The following is a 26,144-nucleotide window of genomic DNA, read 5'->3' on the forward strand; positions in this document are numbered from 1 at the left end:
TCAGTAGAGATTGTATTTCTATCGCTGACATTATTCTGAAGCACATGCCAGAATTCAGTGATGTCTCCAAGACTATTGTTGTTTTCCAAACTATGGAAATTAATTATCCTGCTCCAATGTTTTCATAAAGCCCTCAAGCGACAAGCCAGATTGTACTGTTCTGCTGTTTTCCAATGGGCTACTTATAACTATTTTTTACTGGCCCTGTGATAGCACTGAAATGTGAAAGTTGGGAAGGCTTATAGTAGGAGGAGGCCCAATGAGAAGACAAAGGTATAACATTTTACGGAGCACTCAAGACCGAGCCCTTTTCAGCAGGTCTCTGCCTACACCAATAATCAAAAATCAAGCAAGGAACTTCAGAGCAAAACATGCAGCGAATGTGAAGGGGAAATGGAAGATTCATGCAAGAGGGTGAAGGTTCAAGGGTAACTGTCTTGTAGAATCCTGGCACTATCAGGCCACATACTTATACCCATGTTTAAATAGTAATCTGAAGCACAGTAACCTAAGAGGTACTCAGGGTGACATGGTGGGTAAAGATCAAAAGGTAAAACTTTTGATGATCGGCCCAAAGAATCAAGGCCAGCAGCTGTCAATTGTAAGAGGCAAGGGCTGCTGGATAATCTCGCAAAGCGGTCTTCACCCAGTTACTCGAAACCTCCTGACAAAAAGCTAATTTGGAAAAGCACTGGATGGTTTTGGGTAAAGTTTGCGCTGGAACTGCAAAACATAAGGAATTGTTGTTCAAGAAAGTTATCTACTACATTCCCTCTCTTTTTTTTACACCCATAGAGAATTCCATAATATCAGACTAAACATAAACATTAAAAAAACACAAACCGTACCAAAGCTCATAGAGAATTCATAGGTTACATAGTCTAAGCAGTATTTAATTGAAAACCAAACTAAAGTATTGCTAACAGCAGCATACACCTCAGCCTCAGAACTGGTCCAATGGAAGGAAAAAAATATTATGACTGCGTCTAAACATGCCAAGAGAATCCTATTCCCCCAACGAAATCATTACAAGTGGCTATAACCCAAGTTTGTGGAGCTGAAAAAGAGACGTAAATAAAAAAAATACAATACAAAGTCCTTGCAGCCCCTTTGTTTTTGGGTTTATAACATCATTCCCATTGTCCCTTTAAACAGCAATGCCAAAGTGTGAATGCATCTTTACCACACAGTTTTAAGGATATACATAGATGTTCACATATGACCATCGGACAGCCCCCTTAATATGAACCTGGCTGAGCAAAATAGAGTAATCCCCTTAAAGTCAGGAGCCCAGGACTAAAATACTTCCCTGAGCTCTACCTTGCTATTCACTCCAGCCAAGCGGTGACCTGAGCACATATCCTAAGTTCCAGTCACTTTTTCCTACGGCCTTTAAATTTGTATAAGGGAACCTCCGTGTTGTAGATTGCCAACAGCCTTGCTCTCCCGGCTACAAAAGTAGAGGGATCAAAGTTTAACTATTAGGAAGTAATACACAAACAAGTGACTGCCATAGCCACAAATAGTATGTCTGCCTCCCATCTCAGACAATCATTATCTTCCATCCGGTCATTTACCCCCAGGAACATCAGTACAGAAGTGATTTGAAGCTGTGCCCCTACAATTGATCCTAGAAACCTCCCAGTCTCCTGCCAGAATTTAGGGCATGAAAAAAGCATATGAAGACAATTCGCCAAATGGACCTCACATCTATTGCATTTACCCCCGAAGCTGTCACCCCATTTTGCTACCTTTCCTGCAGTATGATAGTGATTGAAAATTGTCATAAAAAGTTGGCTTTTTAAGCTAGAAGTTAAAATAACTCTTTTACCTAATTCCAAGGACTCATGAAATGAGGTTTCTCCTTCCCTAATCTAGTCTCCCATTTGGAGTTTTGTATCTCAAGATCATCTGGAAGTTCCTGTAACAATAGATCATAAATTGCACCAATCCTGGCTTTTCGTTTCATTGCTTCCACCAGAAAGATCCTAGTTACAGCCTTTAGATCATTCATGTTTTTACAAAGAAAGTCCAGAACATGAAGGAATTTAAAGAATTTACCCCTGGGCAAACCAAATTGTTCCAGTAATTTGACAAAGGAGCAAAGCTGGGCATTAACATATAAGTCCCCCAAGGATGTCATGCCCCTCTGTACCCATTTGACTGTCATATGATCCTGAAAGACCGCTGGGAGAATCGATGAGGGCTTCATGGGGGTATATAAATTCAATTTAGGGATACTAAACAGCTGTTTGACCTGGAGCCAAACCCTAGATGCAGCTTTTAAAGTCTTAAACCGAGTTTGTTTTTTAATAACTGGGTTCTAGATTGTTGCCCAGATAGCCTTTGGCTTGATTTACCAGAGTAAATTCATAGATAGTTACAAGTTTCAGCAAAACTGGTCCCACCCAGGGTAAAGGAGAGCAAAATGCCCATACGCTGCAGCGTACATGCCCAATAATAGAGAATAAACTAGGATCTGACCCCCCTACCAACCCTGGGAGTCTTGGCATGATCATCCATTTAGCTGCCCTTCTAGGTCTACTATATCCCCAAAGATATCTGACACAAACACTCTCTAAACTAGACAACCAAAATTGTTTATTTCTATAGGGATCGCCCTAAAAATATATAGTACCTTTGGTAGGATGATCATTTTCACAACATTACCCCTTCAAAAAAGTGACAAATGTAAATAATCCATTCTTTCCAAATCCAGCTTGATGATACACAATATTGGTGGCATATTCAACTCAGATCTTATCTAAGGCTGTTGTGAGTTTCACAACAATGTACACTGCCTCCAAAACAACCCGCAGGTCGTCACATTTTACTACCTCTGTACATAATATCTGTGTTTTAGTTTTATTGAGCTTATACTCAGAACATAGCCCAAAATGCCTAGCTAAAGCCTCAATCTCGTGAAGTGCCGTGGCTGCCTGTGCGATAAGAGCAGTTATATCGTCTGCATATGCCAGGGCCCTATATTCAACCTAGTTAGCAATGACAGGATTGATACAGGTACTCCCCTCAAGAAAGGGTCAACATATAATGCTAATAATAACGGGGAACACGGACACCCTTGTCTGGTGTCCCTTCAGATGTAAAAGCTTTCAGATTCTTGTCCCATAATCCGAGTCCTTACTCTGGGGGTCCTATACAAAGCTCTAATGGCCTGAATAAACTTATTACCAAAGTCCTTCCATTGCAACACAGCAAACAAGAACTGCCACGACATGCGGTCAAATGCCTTCTCAGCATCTAATAAGGCGAGACCAAGTGGCGACCCTGTAGTTTATGCAATCGAATAGTGTAATAACTCTGCAAACATGATCTGTTGTACTTCTTCCTGGAATAAAACCATGTTGGAGGGTGCAGGGGGGGGACACTAAAGGAGCAATAACTCTCCATAACTTGTTAGCCAGTACCTTGGCATACATTTGCCGTAACAGTTATTAGCGGAATTGGCCTGTATAATTCTGGCAGTACCACTGGTTTTCCTTTTTTCTTAAAAACAACAATACTATTGATTTCCCATGAGCTTGGAATCATCCCAGCTTGAGCCTGCAGGAAAGTCCACAGCATATCTTGTTGAATCTCTTGAAAGAAGAACCTATAGAATTCGACTGGAATATTATCGGGTCCAGCGGCTTTACATGCTGCTAAAGAACACATTGCTTCATAAATCTCTTCCACCGTTATTGGAGCATCTAGTATGGTTTCTTCTTCTTTATTGAACTTGGATGTGCATAAATCTTTGAAGAACTCCCCATACCCAATCTGCAGGAAAACTAACTCCCCAGTATATAGTGCTACATAAAATTCCCTAAAAATCCTCAGAATATCAGTTGGAGACTCAAACACACCCTTGCCTGATCTTCTCCAGACAATATCAGATTTGCAATCTCTTTCTGTCTGATTTTTTTTGCCAGCAGCTACCCCTTAGTTTTGCCTAACTCATAGCATTCCGATTTATGTTGGTGAAATGTGGCTGCCACCTCGAAGCTCAAATACCTCCTAATTTTAGATTTTAATATTGCTATCTCCTGCTGTGGTTCCTGAGCATCTAACCCACTACATACGCTCTGAGGAAGTTCACCTTCTACCAAAGCTGTCTGATCGAACAATTTAAGAATCTCATCTAGTTTTATCTTTTGCTGATAGAGAAAAGCTGAGGGTTTCATCCCTAACCCCGGTTTTCAAAGAGTCCAAGACCGAGCCTACAGAAGCGGTCCCCCTAATAATCCCTAGAAACTCTACAATCCATCTGGACATCTGATCCTTATATTCTGGCTCTAAGAGGAATTTCTTATCAAAAGTCCAAAACTTCTTGCTTCTCAAAGCGCCCTCAACGGGATTTTTAACACAAGAGGATTATAGTCCGACATAGCTCTTGGAAAGTTCTCGATCCCCCACTTCTCCCGCATGGGCAGTACAAACAAAAAAGTAATCTAGATGGACTACTTTATTGTGTGGGGTAGAGTAAAAGGTAAAACCTGGATCTAGGGCCCTATGTTTGGCCCAGGCATCCACTAGGCCATGGTCCTTCACCAACCGTTGTAAGGCCTTATAAACATCTGGTTTCCTCCCTAAGTAGGGTTGATTCCCATTCAGGTCATTGGATACGTCTACATGGGTATTAAGGTCCCCCCAAAAACAAGGGGATATGGCCAGTGAGCCAACTCTGTGTTTAAAAAAAACAATTACAAAAACGAGCACTCCTGCGTCATCAGTATTGGAACCATATATTGAGCAGACAGTGAGCTGGACACCCCCAATAACACACTGAACAATGCCCCAGCGGCCAAATTTATCTTCCTTGACCCGTTTGCAAGACAAGATAGTTTTGTTTGCCAATATTACCACCCCCTTGATGTTAGCCCCTGACGAGTACATGCTATTAACGACAGACCCAGATCTGCCAACCAACACAGTTTGTTCCATGGAATAGGAGTCTACTGTAGACAAACTAGATCTGCCTTCATAAACTGTAAGCCAAGGGCAACCCTGGCTCTCTTATTTCTATAATTAAGACCACAGATATTAATGGGTAATATATATTTTACCCTTGGTAATTTTTTATAGATAAATACAATTATCCACTGCTACTACTAGGGTGCTGCTTAATACCATTTCAACCCTTAGAAGCCCGAGCTTCCTACAAGTCAAAACATGCAGTATTTAACACAAACAGGAGTGCTTTTCCTAATCCCCTGCCCCAAACCCACCTCCCATCCCCACCCCTCCCACAGCCCCTCTTCCCTTGCCACTTCAGGAAAGCAATTAGACCACCCAGATCCTGTGATGGAGTGCTGCTCCCCCGTACGCCAAGCCCTACCACTTAAGCTTATTAATTCTCATGTTGTTCCTCCAGAAGAAAAAAATAAAAAGCGATCAAAACAGCACATTCTCAAACTCCCAGAAAACCTCTAGTATGCATAGGAGAAGAGCCTGCACTGAAGACCCAACTTGAGTTAAACTATCAGTACCCATTGAAAAAAACTGATCCTGCTAAGATTCTAGTCTGAGCCTAGGCTATAAGGACTCTTCTGCCTTTATCTCAGATGTAATAAAATTAAATGTGTCACGCCAGACCACCTTCAATTTGGCTGGATTCATTAAATATGGCCTGTGCACCCTTTGCTTGAATTAACTAGCGTAAGTGCCAATATCGCTTTATTTTAAAATCGCAATAATCAGGCCTAGCAAAAAACGTGCAGCCGTCCAATAAATGTTTACGATCTGGGCGAGCCAGATCTAATATGGCCTGATGCAGCAAGAAGTTTCTCAAATAAGCCAATATCGCTCTAGGTTTGGCCTCTTCCTGAGATGTCTGTGGATTCTGCTTAAAGGGGAACCTGTGGGACTGTTGTATTTTCTGATCCCAATCCCAGGTAGCAAGCTCTGGCAACGTGCCCTTGAAAAGCACCATAATATATTTATGGACATCCTCTCCCTCTTCACCCTTTGGAATACCCAACACTGTCAAATTATTGCGGCTTAACCTATTCTCAAAGTCTTCCAATTTCCATTGAATATCCGCCATTTGTGCTTCCAGGGTCTTGGTTGTTTTTTTTGTTTTGGGAGTCAGTGCCCCACTCTCCAATGTCACTATTCTATCTTCCCCCCATTAATATAGCGAATTCATGGCACATTTTGTCAACCCTTTGTAAAGCCTCTTGTAGCTTCCGACAAGCTGACTGGGTCTTGTGACTTTCAGTGCTAGTTTCTTCCCGAAGTGCCAGTATGCCTCGATATATTATGCCTAGTAAGACTGTCTCGTGGTCCTCCGGTGCAGCACTCCAGGCTCCCTGCCAACCCCCTTCCAAGCATAGTGTACCATGATAATTCGAGAGAAGCTCCTTTGCCTCAGTTTTGGATTTTTCCTGTTGAGATGCTTTCTTCTTCCCAGCAGTAGTGATACCATCACTGGGAGCCTCTGGGTGCATAGTCCCTTGTCGCTCATCTTAGCTGCTTAAATCACTTAAAGAACTGTCTTTCGCATGACACTCATCACTCGACCAGTCAGAATGATCCAATAAATAAAACAAAAAGTATCCCCTGAATTGATATCGAGAAATGATTTAGTACGGGCGATAGCAGGGCAATGCTGGGGCTGGAGTTGATGCAATATCTTCTCTTTTACTTACCCCTCCACCATTGATCCCACTGCCAAGACTAAAGATGTAACTGTAGCCTCTTCCTTCACCACCTCAGAAATATTGCCTTCAGTTACTGTACTAGGCATTGTACGTTCTGCAGTGAGGGTGTCCATTTCCTACCCCATACCACCAACCGGCACCATTTGTTTCCCTGACAGAAGGGCTTCCATTCCATCCTCAGGATGGGTTTGTTCCTCCTCGCTGGCTCCTTCAAGTGGCCTACTCACCAAGGGGGCTAAACCAACAACAGCTTTAGAAGTATTTGCAGTTGCTAAGTCTGTTTTCAGGGACCAAGATTGTGTGGACTTTTCCAACTTTTCCCCACACTCCTACTGCTCCGGCCGTTGCAGACACCGCCACACTTGGCTCCGGGCTCCTCTTCTTCCCAGATATTTAGCTCCAGAAAGATTGAATTTTCTCAGAGATAGGTCCGATCATGTTGTGCCGCTACTGTGGCTCTTCAAGCGCCTTGTAGATTTTGGCATAGGAATCACTGACCTCCACCTTGTCTGCCGTGGGTTTGCAGCAGCGACCGCTCAACAAGTTTCTTGGAAACCGAGTCATCTCCAAACGTGGTATGATGCCAGCAGGTCCCTCGAAACATGGAGCCAAACTGCTGCCAAGCCTCTGGTGCAGCCGATCTCAGGTCTCATCCCCATCAGCACTCCCTGGGGAAGAGTAATCAAACCTCTGGGCTGAGCATACGGGGCGGCAAAACCAGCAGTTTTCACACGGCCGCCATCTTGCTTCCAACAACTAAGCTTCTGATGAAGCACTAGCTATTACATTCCCAGTGCATAATGCAGCCATGAAGTTCTCTGTAGTAAACTTCAATCTTCTGTGTGAAAAAAAGAGAAACTTGAGAGTTTAAAAGGAACTCTACAAACTGTATGAGAAGAAAATGTTTTGTTGACTGCCGAGCTGAGATTTGCAGACCATATCCCAGAAGCAGAGCTAGCTAGCTCTTCACTGGCTCCATGGCAAAATTGTGCCAAATTTAAATGCTCATTGTGATGCCTTTTCTAAGAGTCCTGAGGCAATCAAGTTCTATAAGCCAGTAGCTCGTGTGGGTACTGATATTTACCAATGATGTCCTAGGACCAAACAATACCACTGCACTCTGATGGGACGCTCAATTTACTCCTGTTGGATCCTGGACTCTCCAGAAGTAGTGAAGTTGAGTAGTGAAGGCTTACTGTAGAAGACATTTGTGATTAGAGAGCTACGTACAGGAGAACACTCTAATTTGAAATCAAACAGTGCTATTACTTTTAAAACAATGGGACTTATAAGTGTTTGATTTTTGGAGAGTTGGATGTTCATTATGATTTAGTGTGTCAATTAAATCTGAACCAAATTTGATGCCTAAGTACTTGATGTATTAGGTTTGTCAAATAAGACCTGAATTTCCTAGGAGGTCTTTTGTACCTATCAAATTCAGAGATTTAACTTCAGATTTAGCTCTGTTTAATTTATAGCCTGAGACCTTCGAGTATTGCTCAATTGTTCCCATGAGCGCTTGTATAGAAGAGTGGGGATATCTGTGAAGATTAGGATGTCATCTGCATAGGCAGTTAATTTTATTATTTTCCCTTCTACACTGATTTAACGGTAACCTTGGACCTACTGAGATCTCCTACGTGGTAATTTATTTAGCTAAAGTAAATTTTTACAGCATAGACCTAGCCATCATGCAGTGGATCACTTTACAGAGGACAAGTGAACTACAGGCATTTATAGAAAACAAATAAACTATGAACAGTTACAGTTACAGTTACAAAGAAAACTGAAGGGAATTAGCAGCATGCCAATTAGCTGGCAAAGTAGAACCGGAAGAGCAGTTTTTTAAGTCTTTGCTGAAAGCAAGACGCTTAGGTTTCAATCTTGTGTAGTCCAGTACAACCTAGTAACTAGGCAAGATAATTCTAGCTTTGTATTTTTGGCTATCTTGGTTTTAGAATTTTCTCGAATTAGATGATCTTTGTCTCTTGTGTTTTGTTTCCACCCACAGTTCTGAGTTTATTTCTTAGACGGCGAGACAGGGTGGTGTGAACTGCTTTGTGTGCGATGCATGGACTCTTGAAATCACCTCTTACTTCAAACACTAGGAAGTGAAGAGACTTTAGGATGGGGAAAAGACTGAATCAGATGCCTTTGCTCCAATAAATAGTAGGGCAGATGTGTGGTCAAAGCGAGTCACTGTTGAAGATTCAGCCAAGCATCTTTGCAGGAGAAACCAGGGACAAAGATATGGGTGAAGGGGTGAAGAGTAGCCAGCCAATTGTAAACTGCATTTGGATTTTAAGTTGAGAATAGCAGAAAGAATTCTAGGCCAGATGTACTATAGTTTTACAGTCGCAAATACCAAGGTTCGGTAAATCACACAACTGCAATTTTTTTTTTTTTTTTTTGGTACGAACCTCTTTTGTGATTCAAAAGCGTTTTCCTGAAACACGAAATGGGATTAGCACCTCACACTGAATCACTATTTGGAAGGGACACAAAAGGGGTGTTCCTTACAAACTACTTTCCGAATCTGGGTAGCAGCCTTGCAGGCAGAGAAGGTAGTGGGCTGCATAATGCAGAAGAAAGGTGTTTTGGAATACAATCACATGGATGGTGGTCTGATGACTCTTGCAGGCCTCCATTCTTATAACTGTGACCACCCACAGGGTATCGTAAATAACGACTCCACTGCAAGTTCCTATCTTGTAAACCCACCTATCAGTAAGGGTCAGTTCACAAAATCTGATCTGGGAAACAAAAACACTACTTTTTTGCTCTTTCCAAATTACATTTTAGTACCTCTGGCCCTCAGTTTCGAGGGTTCCAGGTCAATAAGCAATTGCATCCAGTTTGCTCCATTACAGTGGAAGGATTTCAGGGTTAGCATGTTTGACAGCTCAGACGCCAAAGACATAACTGGATCTTGTCAGCATTTTGATGCAGGGAAAGGGCATTTCTTGTAGGAACGATGCTAGAAGTTCCATATATACTCAAGGCATATTAAAAAGCATAAAGGTGCAAGGATTTAGAGATCTTTAACAGAAAAAACGCAAAGTTAGGGATCTCCAGGAGTTATTGGTGGTCTATTGTACTGAAAGCCGCAGAAAGGTCACGAGTCAGCTCCTCTACTTTTAGTCTGTTCACAATTAAAAATAAAATAATTCCAGGAATCCAAGCTTGTTCCCAGCCTGAAGAAAGGTAATCGCAAACAATGGTTTTCACGCTGGTAAAGGTCACCCCTACACTGATCAGCAACATATTTTCTACATGCAGGCCAAGTACGCGTTCATTGGCCCAGAAGACTAGCATTTACCAACATCAATGACAGACAAGATGTCCTGGGCCCAAGTTCTTCCCTGTTACAATTTTGAAGATCTCTTGTAACAAGGGATACATGCTTAATGTCCCTTTTCCTGTGGTTTTCACAGGTAGTCAGGGCAAAACCAGACTGAACTGATCATGATCAGCATGTCAATTGGCCCCAGACAGCCCGAGCACAGAGTCACCATTGCTAGGAGACAGTCAGTAACATACGAAAAGGGTGCTGGTGAAGAACAAAAGAAAACATCATTTTAGAAAGCCTTGAAGAGGCTTATTATCCCCAAATCGCTTGCACAGTAAACAAGTGCTTCTTTGAAACTGCACCAAAACATTAACTGCAAAACTCGGAATATTCTTTTCCCTCCTTCTGTCCAAAACAGAATATCAAATGATGAATGGCTTATTGCATCAGCCTGCTTGAAAACAACCACTATGAGCAACTCTGGCTTCGCCACATTATAAAACTCCCAAGCTTGCTCTTCGACTGGGTTCTCCTTCTCAATTTACAGTACCATTAAAAACATTCCCACTTTATGCTTAGCTGCCACCAGCCACAACGAATTTTCAGCAACCCGCAACAGCTGGCCAAACTTAGACGCTATACAATTGTGCTTACCTGTATTTGTAAAAGTTCTAGTTACAGAAAAAGAAAATCTTAAGGAGTCAACGTGCAGGCTGCAAACAGAACTGGCAGTGGAAGACATGACCACTGTCCTGCCAGCAAGCGGAGACACTGCGTGGGTCACCTGCTTAGCAGACAATCCAAACAGATGGTAATAACATAATTGCAAGCACTAATAAACCCTCAAGGCAAATGAAAAGACGTCTCTACTTAAGACCTAAGTGACTTTGAAGTTTTGCATACTTTACAGGTAAAGAAGTAGTCATAAAACTGCTTTTCGTGTAGAACAATCACATCCCTGGTAATTACACATCAAAAACATGCAAACAATACAACTTCAAAAGATGTGAAAAACCTTGGCATTGGCTTCTTCCAGACGTGTTTGGTCAACGGTTAAGCTGCAACAAGCACTTGCACTGCAAGCAATTTAATGTAAAGAACAGTGAGATGCAAGTGAGCCACCAATTCTAGCATTCCAGGAGCAACGCAGACCACAGAGCTCAGAAGGTCCAAATGAGTTTAAATTCAACGTCGAGGCAGATCTAGACAGCCTTGAAACCTAGTTGGTGTGGGTAAGTGGCAGGGCCTCAGAGTACAACTCCTAAAGAGGAAAAAAACAATCCTGAAAAAACATGCAAATGTAGATGGGGAAAGTCCATGTTTTGAACAGAGAAAGATGGTGCAAAGTCTCACCTTAGCATCCTTGACTTTCTTTCCGGTGATTTTAGTCATGATGGCTGCACATTGTTCAGTAGTCAGCTTCTCTGAGCTGAGTCCGATGTCCCTCCCAATGAACTGTTCTGGGGCCTTCAGAACACTGACAACTACAGGACCAAGATCATCTACAGCCAGCCCATCCATTGGGATGTCTCCCATTGGTACAGCTTAAAAGAAAATATGGGACACGAAATAAGCTAAGTTTGACAGTTCGCTATGCAGCATCACCATGATCTCCGAAAATCTGAAGGTTTGGGCTTTAATTTGCCATCGGGTCACTAAAAAATGATAAACCCAAAGTAACCAGACTAACTGTGAATAAAGATCATGCTAGGTACTGATATGTGCTTTCATTTTTGATGCAATGTTTTTAAGGACACGGTATCCAAGAAGCAAGCCCGACCCCTGCCCTACAAGCAGCCAATCACAGCTTGAATGAAAACAACCATACTCCATTACTTACCGAGCAAGTAGCCATCGCCATCTGGGGCCTTCTGAGGTCGGAAGTAGTTAGAAAGTTGTCAAAGTAACAAGGCATTCGGATGCTGGTCATAGGGACACGGATGTCTCTGAAATACTCTTCCACCTCACCCTTGCCGTCAAAGTGAAGTACCTCCAGCTTGCCTCCAGTCAGCTTCTTCACATTCTCCAGACCACTGAACACCACGTGTTGTAAGCCCACGTCCTTAGATAGATCAGCCAGAGCCTTACCCTGTAATAAACACACCAAACCAGGGTGGATTTAGCAAAGACAGCCGAAACACAGATGTTGATAATGCAAGCTCCCACCACGTACGATTCAAGGCTGGTCACAATATCAGACATCAATCCAATATTAAACATTACCTGCTCAGTACAGCGCATCCTGTCCAGCCCATCGCAAGGAACGGTGGGGTGGAGCTAGGGGAGAGCGGGTACTCTTGATGAGTGGGCAGCTCCTTGGACTCACCCCTGATAAGAGTGTTATGTCTCACCTGTGCAACCTCCTTCTCTTTACTGCCATGCTCCCAGTAGTTGGTAACAATGAAGGCTCCATAGGCACCAGTCAGGGCAGGCTTTAAGGTCTCAATGTGGTCCAGGTCTCCCTTGAAGCTTCTTCAGTTCCTGAGATGAACTCTTATTGGGGTCTAGTGTCACAGCCCTCACAGCAAAGGTGCCATCATTTAGGAGAGCCCTGGCAACTGAGCCACCTTGGGCCCCTAGTGAAAAATCCAAAGAGAAGAACATTTAGAATGGAGGACTAAAGTCTCAATTTACAACCACACAGTTGCGTAGGGTCTGAGTGCAGGATACTATCTCCTTATCTTAAACTCCAAATCACAAAGGTATTCTACCACCTTTTTGACCTAGTCCTACCTCATCAGGTTGTTAGGAGAGTATGCAAAAAATACCGCCAATAAAAACTTACTAGCAGAACTTTCTTTATAATTAAAAGCATACAGTACCAGCTTTAAAAAAAACAGCTTGCAGCTATTGTGATACCAAAAAGATGTGATATGATATCAACAGCGATGACAGTTTGGGATCATGAGCACTGAATCGAGGTCTAAGATGTGGAAATCAATTACACTTTTCACCAAAACTTACACATTTCAGCATATTCGGGATTGTATACAAAGTTGTTTCAATGCTATTTTTGTAAGATTTTTTTTGTTATTACATTGATTGATGACTGATCTTAGAGGATATTCATTAATAGTCTTATTAAACAAGCATAATTCCCGTATGAAATATTGTTCATCTATTTCTCAAGGTTTTGTACTGATTTACCTCACCAAGCATCTTTAATATGCCTGCACCATTGTCATAAAGCTTGGTAGACATAGACCTCGGCCATACCCAGGTGGGTCTGGACACAGACCACGCCAGTCCCCTATACATGGCTTTAGGCATGCCTTTCTGGCACAGAGTGCAGGGCAAACCCAAGTTCCCTACTTCCGTCAGCCAAAGGCACCGACCTTAGCTAGGCCCAGAGGGTAGGATTCGGTTTTGAGTCACAACCTTCTTGCAGATTTTAAGACAATGGGCTAACAGCTGTGCCCAGTATATTCTGGGTGAAAATGTTTTTGCCCTTCGTCCACACCCTGCACCCCACTGCTGGCTTAGCACAGCTGAGCATATTTCCAAGCACCTATCCACCAACACTCTTGCGCCAATTTTGGTCCATTCGGCCCTCGCATCACGAAAAGGAGTTTAAAGTAACAACTAAATTCTCTTTCCACCAACATACGTCCCTAGATCTCTAAGACTGCCATATATGTGCAGTCGCAATCCCACCAATCAGAAAACCAAATTGAAATACGTTATCAAGCACCACAAGAAAAATATTGACATACCATCCTGGTTTGTTTCAATGCAATAACGCAATATGAACCTCCAAACCTTTGACATTCTTGAACTGCTTAGTTATAAGTTTCATGGTAACCCACGTGGAGAAAATAATTGTATAGTTTTGTACTGACAATTTTGTTTAGCTTTTGTAGACTTGAAATGGCGGGAGAGGCTGAGATAATTAAATGTGCTGTTCCTGCCTGGCCAAAATAAAACTACTACCTATAAACCTGCACATGTATTGAAGAATAAGCAGTCTCTGGTTTATGGTTAACATCGAGAGTCTGAGTGACATTTCTTGTATAATGAGGCACACGTGCTAAGAGTGGGAGCTGGAGGCAACTAATAAAAAGGTTTCTAGCATTCGCGTCAAGAATTTTCAATTCTATTAAGGACACAGAGGCGAGGATTATGCTTTTCTTTCATGATTTAATTTTCCAGCAGTCAATCAAGACAAAAGTTGAAAACACTATACTTCCCATAGACACAATAACATCATATAACCAATCATAGAGCCACCAGCCCTATATAACCATAATGAGACATATAAGATTCCTCTTTCTATGCGTAAATCCAAAACAGTAAAACAGTCTCAAAATCCTGCAATGAAAGTATCAAACCAGATAACTGGAACTCGAACACCAAGGGAAAAACCCTGGAACGGAGCAGAACCATGGTTCTGGAGACTTCAGATCACAGCTCTTGAACGGACCAACTCCAAGACTGGAACAAGGAGAAAACAAAGCACTTCCAGCTATACCCAGGAAGAAGAGTCAAGATCACTTGTCCTCATTACCTAGGACAGAAATAATGCAAAAGCAGTAAACACTGATCTGATAGAACCTTCAAACCCCTAATCAAATAGCATCAGGGAGGGAAAAAAGGAAACATTAAAAAAACATCTGAAAGTGAAATATATCACAGAAAATACATTTCAATCAATAGGAAATCATGAATTAGTATACAACAATGCAATAATGAAACAAACCAAGATGGGTGGCATAATCCTCGCCTCCATGTCCTCAATAGAAAAATTATTGACATGAATGCTAGAAATATTTATATTCTATGTCAGGACCAGACATGTTAGTTTAAAGCTGAGCTACCATCACTGAAGCAACGTCACTTTGAGAATTCCTCAAGGCGTTAGCCCAACAAAAAAGGACTTAGAAGCCATGGCACCCCTGGCAGAATGAGCACCAAATCTGGTGGTGTCAATACCTGCTTCAGACAGAAGCCATCGCAGCCAAAGTACCTGAGGAGACAGGGCGAAAAGGTTTCTGTAGCAATATCAACAATGCCCCCCCTATGTCAGTACAAAATTCAGCAGTACTCACCTCATACTCCTTTAACCACTGCACCACACATAATTTAGAATTATCAGGGAAACTAGGGTAGGAAACCGTCCTAGTATTACACTTGGTACGACGTGTAATGGAAAAAGTTACTCCTTCAGGAGAAAATGCTCTATCCGCTAAATCCAAGGCCCTTACATCAGAAACCTGTTTACAAGAAACCAAGCACAAGAGCATGCTAAGCATAGCAGAAAGTTTATTTCTGGAAAGAAATAGATTCGCAGCTTACGAGTCTAAAAAGCGGAAAACGTTATTCACATCCCATAGAAAAGAATGTCTTGGTTGAGGAGGATGACTCAACCAAATGCATTGCAAGGGTTTGCATACAATGGGGAGCTCACCCACAGGCTTACCTTCAATAAGTAAATGACCTGCAGAAATGGCTGACCTGTAGTTTTTCACTGATCTATATGCCATACCAAAAGTAGCTAGTGAAGACAAAAAAAAATTAAATCAAAGAGCAATCTGCTGAAGAGGGATCAGCACCCCGTTCACTGCACCAATTACACCAGTGCTTCCAAGCTGAGTTGTAGCGTTTGTGAGTGCCCGAGAACCAGGCCTGAGAGATGTACTCATTAGATTCTTATGAAAGTCCTGGGAGACTCCATCTCGCCCAGAAACTTTCCACGCCACCAGAGAGAGGCATTCTGATTGAATCAGAGAATGAGGAATGCCCAAGGGATCTAGCAGTAGATTCCAACTCGATGCAGAAGAATTGGAAGGGGAGCAACTTAGTTCCAGCACCACAGGAAACCAGGCCTGTGCTTTCCAGAGGGGAGTCACTAGAATCAGATCCACCCTCTGACTACGAGCCTGATCTAAAACCCTGTGGATCATCATGAAGGGAGGGAATGCATACCCTAGGAATGGAGACCAATACTGCAGAAATGCATCGGTTGGTAGACCCTCCGGATCCAGGCACCAGCTGAAAAACTGATTCAGCTGATTGTTGGGCCAGGATGCAAAGAGGTCCATCGAGAAAGTACCCCAATGGCGATGGAGAAACTGAAAGACTTTCGGATGAAGTCTTCAATAGCTGAAGTCTCGAAGGTGATGAGACGGCCAAGCATCTACTGAATTGTTGCGACCCGGGAGAAATTCTGCTAATACCGCTATCTGGTGTTGAAGGCAAAAATGACAGAAATCCTTGGCAATCTCCGCCAGGATGCAAGACTTCGTCCTGCCAAACCAGTTGACATACCTCACTGCGGAGATGTTGTCCATCTGAAGGAAGATGCAACAGTTCAACTTCTCTGGGGAAAGGCTGCGATCACAAAGGTGCCCGCCAACAGTTCCAAGCAATTGATATGTAGTTCCAGCTCTGCTCTGTACCAATGACCTCCCATGGAAACTGGGCCACAGTGGGTTCCCCAACAGCTGGCATCGGACTCGATCATGATCTCTGGAGAAGATCTAAAGATCGCTTTGCCATTCCGGGCATCCATATGCTCCAACCACCAAAGAAACTCAGACTAGGCTTCCAGGGACTGGGGAATCATGTCTGAGTAACTCAGACCCTTCTGGAGGTGAGATATTTTGAGGCGCTGAAGGGCCTGATAGTGAAGGGGACCGGGAAAGATAGCTTGAATTGAAGAGGACAGAAGACCCACCATCTGAGCTATGCATCCTAATGATACTGTCTGCCTGCCCAACAACGATCTCAGTTCCTTCTTGATGTTGCAGCTCTTGAGAGGGGGAAGAATTAATTGCGTCAGAACTGAGTCTACTTGAAACCCAAGGAATTCCATCCACTGTGAAGGGGTCGGGATGGCCTTCTGACTGTTTACAATGAACCCTAAGTTGTGGAGGAGAGAGATAGCCCACTCCAGGTGAGTAAGTATCAAAAAAGGGCCCTGAGTCATAATGATGATATCCTCTAGATAAATTATCAAACTCTTCCGGCTCGAGGAGATTCTACAATTGGTTGCATCACCTTCATGAAACTCCATCGGGCCTAGTACAGACCGAAGGGAAGGACCTTGTATTCGAAGCAATGCTCATCCAAAGAAACTGTAGGGACCTTTGGTAGGGTGGAAAAATAGGAATGGTCAAATAAACATCCTTTAAATATATTCTGACCATCCAATCCCCTTCTTGTAGGATCTCCCCCAACAAGTGGATATCCTCCATCTTGAAATGGCGATAAAAAAAATCCACCCATTAAAGTCTTTCAAATTTAGGAGCAGGTGGGATCCACTACCCTTCTTTTCTTCTAGGAAAATGGGGCTGAGAAAACTGTGAGGATGAGAAAGCACCTCCACTACGGCTCCCTTGGCCATGAGGTCTGAAACCTCTGAGGAGATGAACTCGTGATCTTGTAGGGAAAATACATGTTAAGAGGAGGGAACTGTTGTAACCCTGTTTCGCTTCCAGAACCCAGGGATCTTGTGCAATTTGTTTCTGGCTGTGAAGGAAAAAACCCTTCTGCCCCCCAAAAAGACATCTGATATCGAAATTAGGCTCGTCTGTAGAACCAGAGTACTGGTAAAAGACTTGGGAGCCTCTAGATTTTCCTCTTTGGAAGCGGTTGCCACCCACTCTAGGTCGGGATGGATAGAAAGTGGAGGAGTAGGAATCTTGATAACCACCTCTGTATTGCTGTTAATATCCTCGCTGAGGACCTTGGTGGGAATTGCAACATCTGGCCCTGGTAAAAAGTGGACGTAGGGCCATCTTGATGGACCCTTGCGCTGTCCAGGTTGGCATATGTTGCTACAAATTTAGATAGTTACTTAAGGAAACGGGACCCAAATAGAAGTCCCTGAGCTAAGGGACTTACCTCAGATTGGCAAGGTAGGCAAACTACGGGTCCATCTTAAAAAGAATAGAACGTTGCTGTTCACTAGAAATTGCGCAGTTGGTGTTTCCTAGAAAACACATGGCCCAAGAGGCCCAGCCCACAGGTACTTCGGGATCAATGGGAGTCCCAGATTCCTGGGCGAGAAAACCCATCTCAAGTATCTTTGTCAGAGGCCCAGCAAAGTTGAGGAGCTTGTCCTGACATCTGCGATCAATGCCCTTTTTAGGGACTTTTGAGAACTTTTTTAGATAGGTTACCAGAGTAAGGTCCATCTCTGGTGTTTCGGTACCCTTGGAAGGAAGGTCGGGTCTAAGGCACTCGGAACGCAGCTGAGATTGGACCTCTTTATCAAAACTTTGACTTATGTGGGCCTGAGTGTATTCTGCCACCTCAGATGGAGGGGTCAAGGAGGATGACCGAGGGTGAATAATATCCTCAGGTTCAAACATGAGGACCTTAGGAACATTCAAGGTCACCTGAGAGTGGCGAGACTTCTTTGTGCGTTTGCGGGAGGGGAAGCATCCCCTTGATCAGGGATTTGGTATGAAGAGGAAGACCCTGAATCTTTTTGAGTACTTCCTTTGGGGGCAGTAGTGGAGTAACTATAGCCCTGGTCTTTGGCTAGCGACCTCACAAATTGATCAAATTCGCCCACATGAGGATTATCAGATATCGAACCTGCAAGCCTGAGGGATCTTCATTGTCACTAGCAAGCTTGTCAGGGATCCATCCCTGCTGTTTGGCAAAATCAAACAAGTTCTGCTTAGTGGACTGAATCGCCTTAGTCAAAGCTACATTAACAGTGTGGCGTATGCCGGAATCAAGTGCATAGACCAATTCTTGTTTGAAAGACCCCACAGAGTCATCATAGTAGAGACCTTGGCATTATTCTTCATCATATGTGGCCAAGGTAAATGACACAAAAGCGCAAATTATAAAAATCAGGGAAAACCTGACTGTAATTAAAGCTTCAAGGCAGGAGAGGGAAGGCATCCACACATAAAAAATACCCCAAGGCAGGTAAAGTCAAATAGGAAAAAAAAATGCGGAGACGGACCTGCAAAATTCAATTAGGCAATACCTAGTAGAATTATTTCAGCCCAGAATGGGAATATCCGGCTGGACGTAGGCAGGGATGAAATTGCTTGGGTCAAGAGGCAGTTGCACGCGTCTCCCTCATGTTCAGCTGCACAATCAATCAATCAATCAGGAATTTGTAAAGCGCACTACTCACCCGTGAGGGTCTCAAGGCGCTGAGGAGGGGAGAGGGGAGAAAGGGGGGAGTTGCTGCTACTGCTCAAACAGCCAGGTCTTGAGAAGTTTCCTGAAGGTAAGGAGGTCTTTGGTCTAGCGCAGGTTTGGCGGCGAGGTGCGAGAATGATCTACTGCCGGTTGTAGTTCTGCAGACGTGTTAGATGGTTGCGAGGGCGAGGGCGGCGGAGCGGAGATGCCGGGTTGGGGTGTAGAAGGAGAGTCGTCTGTTGAGGTATTCTGGTCCGGTGTTGTGCAGTGCTTTGTGAGCGTGGGTGAGGAGTTTGAAGGTGGTTCTCTTGTTGACTGGGAGCCAGTGCAGGTTTTTAAGGTGGTCTGTGATGTGGAAGGGGATGTCCAGGATGAGGCATGCAGAGGCGTTTTGGATGCGTTGCAGCCTCTTCTGGAATTTTGCCGTGGTTCCTGCATAGAGGGCATTGCCGTAGTCCAGCTTGCTGCTTGGGTGACTGTTCTTCTGGTTTTGGTGGGTATCTATTTGTAGATCTTTTGGAGCATGATCGAGGGTGTTGAAGCAGGAGGAGGAGATGGCGTTGACTTGCTGAGTCATGGATAGTGAGGGGTCCAGGATGAATCCTAGGTTGCGTGCATGGTCGGAGTGGTTCCGAGAGTGGCAGGCCACCAGGGGTCATCCCATGCGGAGGGGGTGGAGCCGAAGATGAGGACTTCCGTCTTGTCGGAATTGAGTTTGAGGCAGCTGCTCTTCATCCATTTGACGATGGCCTTCATTCCTTCGTGGCGGTAGGTCTTGGCTGAGTCCTTGGTGAGGGAGAGGATCAGCTGGGTGTCATCGGCGTATGAGATGATGTTGAGGTTGTGGCGATCGGGCAATGTTAGAGAGCAGGGCCATGCCGACGTTGAAGAGGGTCGGGCTGAGGGATGAACCCTGCGGTACGCCGCAGATGATTTCGGTGGTCTCCGAGCGGAATGGGGGAGGCGGACTCTCTGGGTTCTGCCGGTGACAAAGGAGGTGACCAAGTCCAGGGCTCTATGGCGCACAGAAAACAATGGCTGGGGAAAAGCTGGCAAGCTGAAAACAACAAAAGAGGGCAGCGCAAGACAGACTTGTGTCCTCCCTCCTCTAAGCTCCCACTCCACAATGAAAACAGCAAGGCAGCGCGTCACAGCCACTCTAATATGCAATAAAAAGTCAAGCAAGAGAAAAATACACATTAGCAAACAAGAAAGATACAGAGAGTACTTAACTGGCTGGGTAGCAGCAGAGAAAGAGGTTTATATGTTTCATTATAGTTATATAGGGCTGGTGACTCTATGATTTGTCATGTGACTCTACTGTGTTTAGGGAAAGTGTAGTGTTTCCAACTTTTGTTTTGATTGGCTGCTGCAAAATTAAAGCATGGAAAGAGAAGCATAATCGGAGACTCCGGTCCTGACAGAATCAGAAACAGTATTAGATCGGTTCAGAAAACAGACTGTGGAGTGGAGCTCGGTGATGGGGTGTATGAGAGTGGATATAAGTGAAATGTAGCAATATGAAGCCAGCGGTGGAATGTAGAAGCGGTAGGTTTCAATTTAGGAAGCTAGAGGGAGGACTGGAAGAAGGACAACATGGTTCAAGTCGCGACGTCACCTCAACATGCTGTGATTCTGGGCAATAACAAACTCCACCTATCTAAAAATGGAGTGTTAATGGTGCTGAGGTAAAGCGCTCCGATACCTTCGGGTCAAGTTACCATTACATAAAACTGCAAAGAAGTGTAAATAAACTACACTTGGAGCACCAAACTCGTTACCGCCATCTTTTCCACACTGTCGTAAGCAGAAGACTGACTAGAAAATGCAGAGGTTTGGGTTTTTGTAGTAAATGCAACTATACTTTTCTAGCAAGCCACGCACCTAAGTGACACCAATACAACAGTGGAAACCCAGCATAAGACCCCTATTCATATTTAAATATGTAACACTCGGACGGCTGGGTTTATACCACGTTTAGCTTCATCATCATCGTCCACTCCGGGCTTTTTTGTTTGTTGCCAGCAGCGAGGAACTTGGTAACTCAAACGTATAATAGCAAAAAAGAACACACATGTCTAGGAATGCGAAATGCTTTTTTGTGTCATTTGACATGAGTCCACATCCCTTTTCTAACTTTTTTTTCTCACCTGTGGCTCCAAATACAACAATGACACGCTTGGACATGCTGGAAGAATAGGCAGATGCTCGCAGTCAGCCGGCCAGGAGTGTCGCTCTGACTTACAGCGGTGGGCGGATGACCTGCGCCCGATGTCTTCGCCTGCAGCCACTCGCGCGCTCCCGCAAACAGCGCACGCGCACTGCGCTCTTCAGCAGCTATAATGTGCCAAGAGGGCGCTACTACTTCAGTCCTTGACATCACTCAGGATTCTTGTTAATTGGACCTTGGTGTGTAAATCAGAATAACCGATTGTATCATTCACCGTAGTTCCGCAGAAGTATTTGTATTTGAGCATGAAAAGTATTTGCATTTGTTCGTGAAAGCTTCTTTATGATATATCTTGTTAGGGAAGTTTGGAACAAGGGGAGGGAGGGGCGGCTCTTTTCAGTGCTGCTGTGTTTTCAGTGTTCACTGTGCATCCCACAAGACACTTGGAGGCATATTTATACTCTGTTTGCGCCGAATGTGCTTCAAACGTTTTGACGCACATTCGGCGCAAACCTTGCCCCATATTTAAACTTTGACACCCGAGCCCGAAGATGTCAAAATTCCTCTGTGCGAGTCATTTTTTGGATGCGGCAAACTGCCTTGCGTTAATGACATGCAAGGTAGGCGTTCCTGCCCAAAAAATGACTTTAAGGCCTGTGCGCCTTATTTATACTCCTGTGTCATTTTGACACACAGGAGAGGGCGGGCCTTAAAAAACGGCGCACAGCCTGATATGCGCAGTTTTTTAACGCCTGGGTCAGGGCAGGCTTTAAGGGATCTGTGGGCTCACTTCCATGGTCTCTGACCATGGAAGGAGTCCAGAGGTGCCCTCTCCTGCCCCCAGGGACACCCCCTGCCACCCTTGCCCACCCCTGGAGGACACCCATGAATGGCGGGACCCATCCCAGGTAAGTACAGGTAAGTTGAGGTAAGTATATATTTTTTATTTTTTTAAAGTGGCATGGGGGCCTATTTTGGCCCCCCTACATTGCACTCTGCTCAACGGCCATGCCCATTGGGCAAGGGGGCATGACTCCTGTCTTTGCTAAGACAGGAGTAATTTCAATGGGGTTTGTGCGTTAAAAAAATGGCACAGGTCCGGTTTGAGGCACAATTTTTTGCCTCAAACATGACTTGCACCATTTTTTGACGCACAACCCCCATTTTCCCCTACGCTGGCGCTGCCTGGTTTGAGTCATTTTTTTTTACTCTGGCCAGTCCGTAGCGCTGGCTAACGTCATTCCTTAAATAAGACGCCGGCATGGTGCATAGGAATGGCGTTAGCCGGCGGTAAAAAAAATTACGCAAACCAGCACCGGCGCTGGTTTGCGTCAAAAAGTATAAATATGGCCCTTGATACCCCGAACCTCCTATGTAGACGTGTTTGCGGCAACTGTGATGTTTGGGGAATCGATTAACTGCGCCCATGTGACTGCAGGATGTCTCCACACTGAATTGTAAAACATCGAGATTTCATTCTGCGTGATCTTTGCCAAGTTTGGACTGTTCACGTGAAAAAGTGACGCTCCTTTTCAGCTGTAGCAATATGAATAACAGATGTGAGTTTGATCGGCCGTAGTAGGATATGATATACAATAAGTGATGGAAGGAATGTCTGAATTATTCTCAGCTACTGGTAATTACTCGGGGCTGCATCCCAGGCCATTATTATTTTGTACACCATGCTACATTGGTTTGGACCCAGCTATATGCAAAGCACTCTCGACTCTGCTGGAATGGGAACAGTCCAGCCCGAACTGCAAGGCTAGGACCCATGAAGCTGAACACAAGCAACATAGGACCGGTTTCACCCTGATTAGGCCTCATTTAGCCAAGTATAACTTGGCGACACACTGAAGTATACAATAAGTGATGGATGGAATGTTTGAATTATTTTCAGCCACTGGTAATTACTAAGGGCTGCATCCCAGTCCATCATTATGTTGCACACACTGTCACCTCAGTTTGGACCCAGCCATATGCAAATCAATCTTGACCTTTCTGGAACAGTCCAGCCCAAACTGCCAGGCCAGGTTTCTCTGAAGCGGAACATAAGCAACCTAGGAAGGTTTTTCCCCTGACTATGGCTCATCAGCCAGGTATAGCTTGGCTCCAGTTGCACAATGTGCACGTGACCCATGTCTGGGCATACTGTCCCACTTAGGGTGACACGCTGAAGTAAACAGAAAGTGATGGATGGAATTCATGGATTAGTCTTAGCTTCTGAAATCGAATTCCCTAGATAGTAAATAAAAGGAGATTACATTGTCTGGGAGAGTAAGCAAACCTTCACCCAAATTAAGGGAATTAGATTTCATTTCAACATAGAACAGATTCGAGATAATGATATTAAAATGAACAATCCTACCTTGGCACGAACTGAGGGTGCCTTAGCAGCTGGGCAAAAAAAAAAAATTCAAATCCATCCAAAGATGGTGTGGTTCTACCTGACCAAGATTCTTGAAAGTCCAGGGTACTATACTGTTTAATAAAGTTAAATCAGTTCTTGTCATTTACCTTCTACTCAAGGCCCGCTATATTCAGTGACAAAAGAGGTAAACTGCACATTTTGTGTATCCCTTCCAAGCGGCAGATACCCCTACCCATCCTTCATAATGTGATTTTCCAGGTAACCGGGAGAGGGTAGTCAATCCACTTCCTCCAGGATGGCCAGTGCATCGAATTAAGAGGGAGGGTCCAGGCTTTTACAGGGGCAGGGCCCCCGCAACCACTTGATTGACTTGACTCTGTCATAGATAAAGAAGATCCTGGTAAGCGCGAATTGGCAACATAATTTGGCCTATAAAAGAATCCAAGTGGCCGAACCCCAGTACTCTCCCCTGGGCTAAACTTGTTTATACATCGAGCAATAATATCACCTACAACCTGACTGTTACTGAATTGACTACAATGCAATCACCCGCAAAGGTTTTGTGATCTCGACCCACTCACCCAATTCTGTGTTCCATAACTATTTTGAGTCGACGTTTACATTGAACCCACCCTTCATAGCCAATGAGTGTGTCACATAGTTTTTCAATTGCATATAGTTTTCAACGACATTTGACTTCAACGGGAGCACATTTACCAAACCTGCCACATAAGAAGCACGATCCAGAGAAGATCCAAATGATCATTGTCTTTGTTAGACAAAGATACACTAAAAGGCTCCCTGTTAGCCCTTCCACTCCTACCTCCCTCATGCGGAGCAGGATCAAGGGCGGAGTCCACACAGTCCATTACCATATTGTCAACGACAGGTACAGAATTGCCCACCTTGACGGGCCTCTGATTGAGTTATTATAATCAGTGTTACCTATAGGAGAAGACAAAACATGAGAAGGAGCTGCAAGCCTAACAATAAGATGGCGCTTGCCTAAAGGGACATCATTCGAAAGTGAACACTGGTGTATATTAGATGTGGAGTGAATACAAGGCTTATGCAACAACAATGTTTGAAATTAACTACTGTTCTGATTTACAAAACCTGAAACCCTAAAATTTGAAGCAATAATAGCGTCCTTCGCTGTATTAAGCTCTATCTTCCGTCTGCTTTATTAGCATCCAAACAGTAGATCTCCGATGTCAGGTTGTCAATAGTAGGCTGGGCCAGGCCCCTAAGTAATGCAGAGGGAGAGTGTCATTGAGTAACATCCTCAACAGTGGCCATGGTGTTAGAACAAATAGTCATGGTGGGGACCCGATGCACATGACCACCCTTAGAGGGCAGCTGTTTCAGCTGCTCTGCCGGAGATTTAGATGGGATAGGTGTCCTTCCTGCTTCTGATTGCACACTTTGCCCCTTAGACAACTTTGAAATGCCAGGACCCAAGTTACATAAGCTCCCCTTAAAAAAATGAGATTTCTTGTCTTTGGAAGCCTCTGAGAGCTGTGATTCTGTCAACTGGGTTCCTCTAGTTAGAATGTCCTCCACCTCCACATAACGATTGTCAATGTCCTGGAGGCTGTAATTATCAGCAACATGCCTCCGAGCAGATTTGGGATTCCTTTCTAGCCCTCACTGAGCCCTTGTTTCCCTTTCTTTTACCCATGATATGCACTTAAAGTTACCACACCTACAAAGTTTAAAACAAATGGTCCAATTACAGTGTCAAATGGTCACCAGTGATTAGTACAGTACGACCAGAAAAACGAGATACACCGCCGCCATGCCAAACACGCCAAACAACAGTACCTGAATACATAGCCAAGGGGGGTGGCACTGCCCTGCCTCTTCCTGGCGATGACGGGCACAGACGGGCCTGCCCATGTCCCTGGCTTCACCCGCACACAGCCTGCGCAGTGGGAGTTCAAAGTGCAGGTGTGGCTCCTCCGAAATGGCGAAGGAGCATCGCCCCCCTAGCAATACTATTGTTTTATTTTTCATCTCCTGGCTCAGCCAGCAGTGCACAGTGGGGTGGGGCCGGTCCACAGTAGGTGGGAGGAGGGAGGAGGGAGGAGGAGAGAGTGCACCTAATTGCACATGTGCACTTAGATTTCTTCAGCACGGCTGTGCTACACCGCCAGGCTGGAGAAACTGCCCAGACCCCAGGGCTGTGTCTGAACGGCAGTCCAAGCCACTCAGACCAATCTTGGTGCTGCTTTCATGCTAGGTTTAACAGGAAAGCAGCACCGGGATTGCTAAGGAGCCTGTGCTGGAGCGAGGCAGCAGGAGTAAAACATTTTCTAGCTAATGCGTCAAGAATTTTAGATTCTATTAAGGACACAGAGGTGAGGATTATGCTTTCTCTTTTCTTTACTAACCAAACAGCAGCCAATAAAATGTAACAAAACTTGAAACTACATATCCCATGAGACATAGGCTTAACCAATCATATCCTTTCCCCAAGGCTGTATAAGTTAAATACACTAACGGCCGTCCTCTTTCTTTGCAACATAACCAACAAGCAGATATCAA

General features: G+C 44.2%; 1 pseudogene; it reads right to left on the reverse strand.

Annotated features, from left to right (window-relative positions):
• The window catches only part of LOC138262409 (nmrA-like family domain-containing protein 1), a 33,354-nt pseudogene extending 11,989 nt beyond the window's left edge, over window positions 1-21,365 (reverse strand).
• Window positions 21,366-26,144: the final 4,779 nt, after the last annotated feature.

This window comes from Pleurodeles waltl, chromosome 10 (genome assembly GCF_031143425.1).
Source record: "Pleurodeles waltl isolate 20211129_DDA chromosome 10, aPleWal1.hap1.20221129, whole genome shotgun sequence".
NCBI lineage: Eukaryota > Metazoa > Chordata > Amphibia > Caudata > Salamandridae > Pleurodeles > Pleurodeles waltl.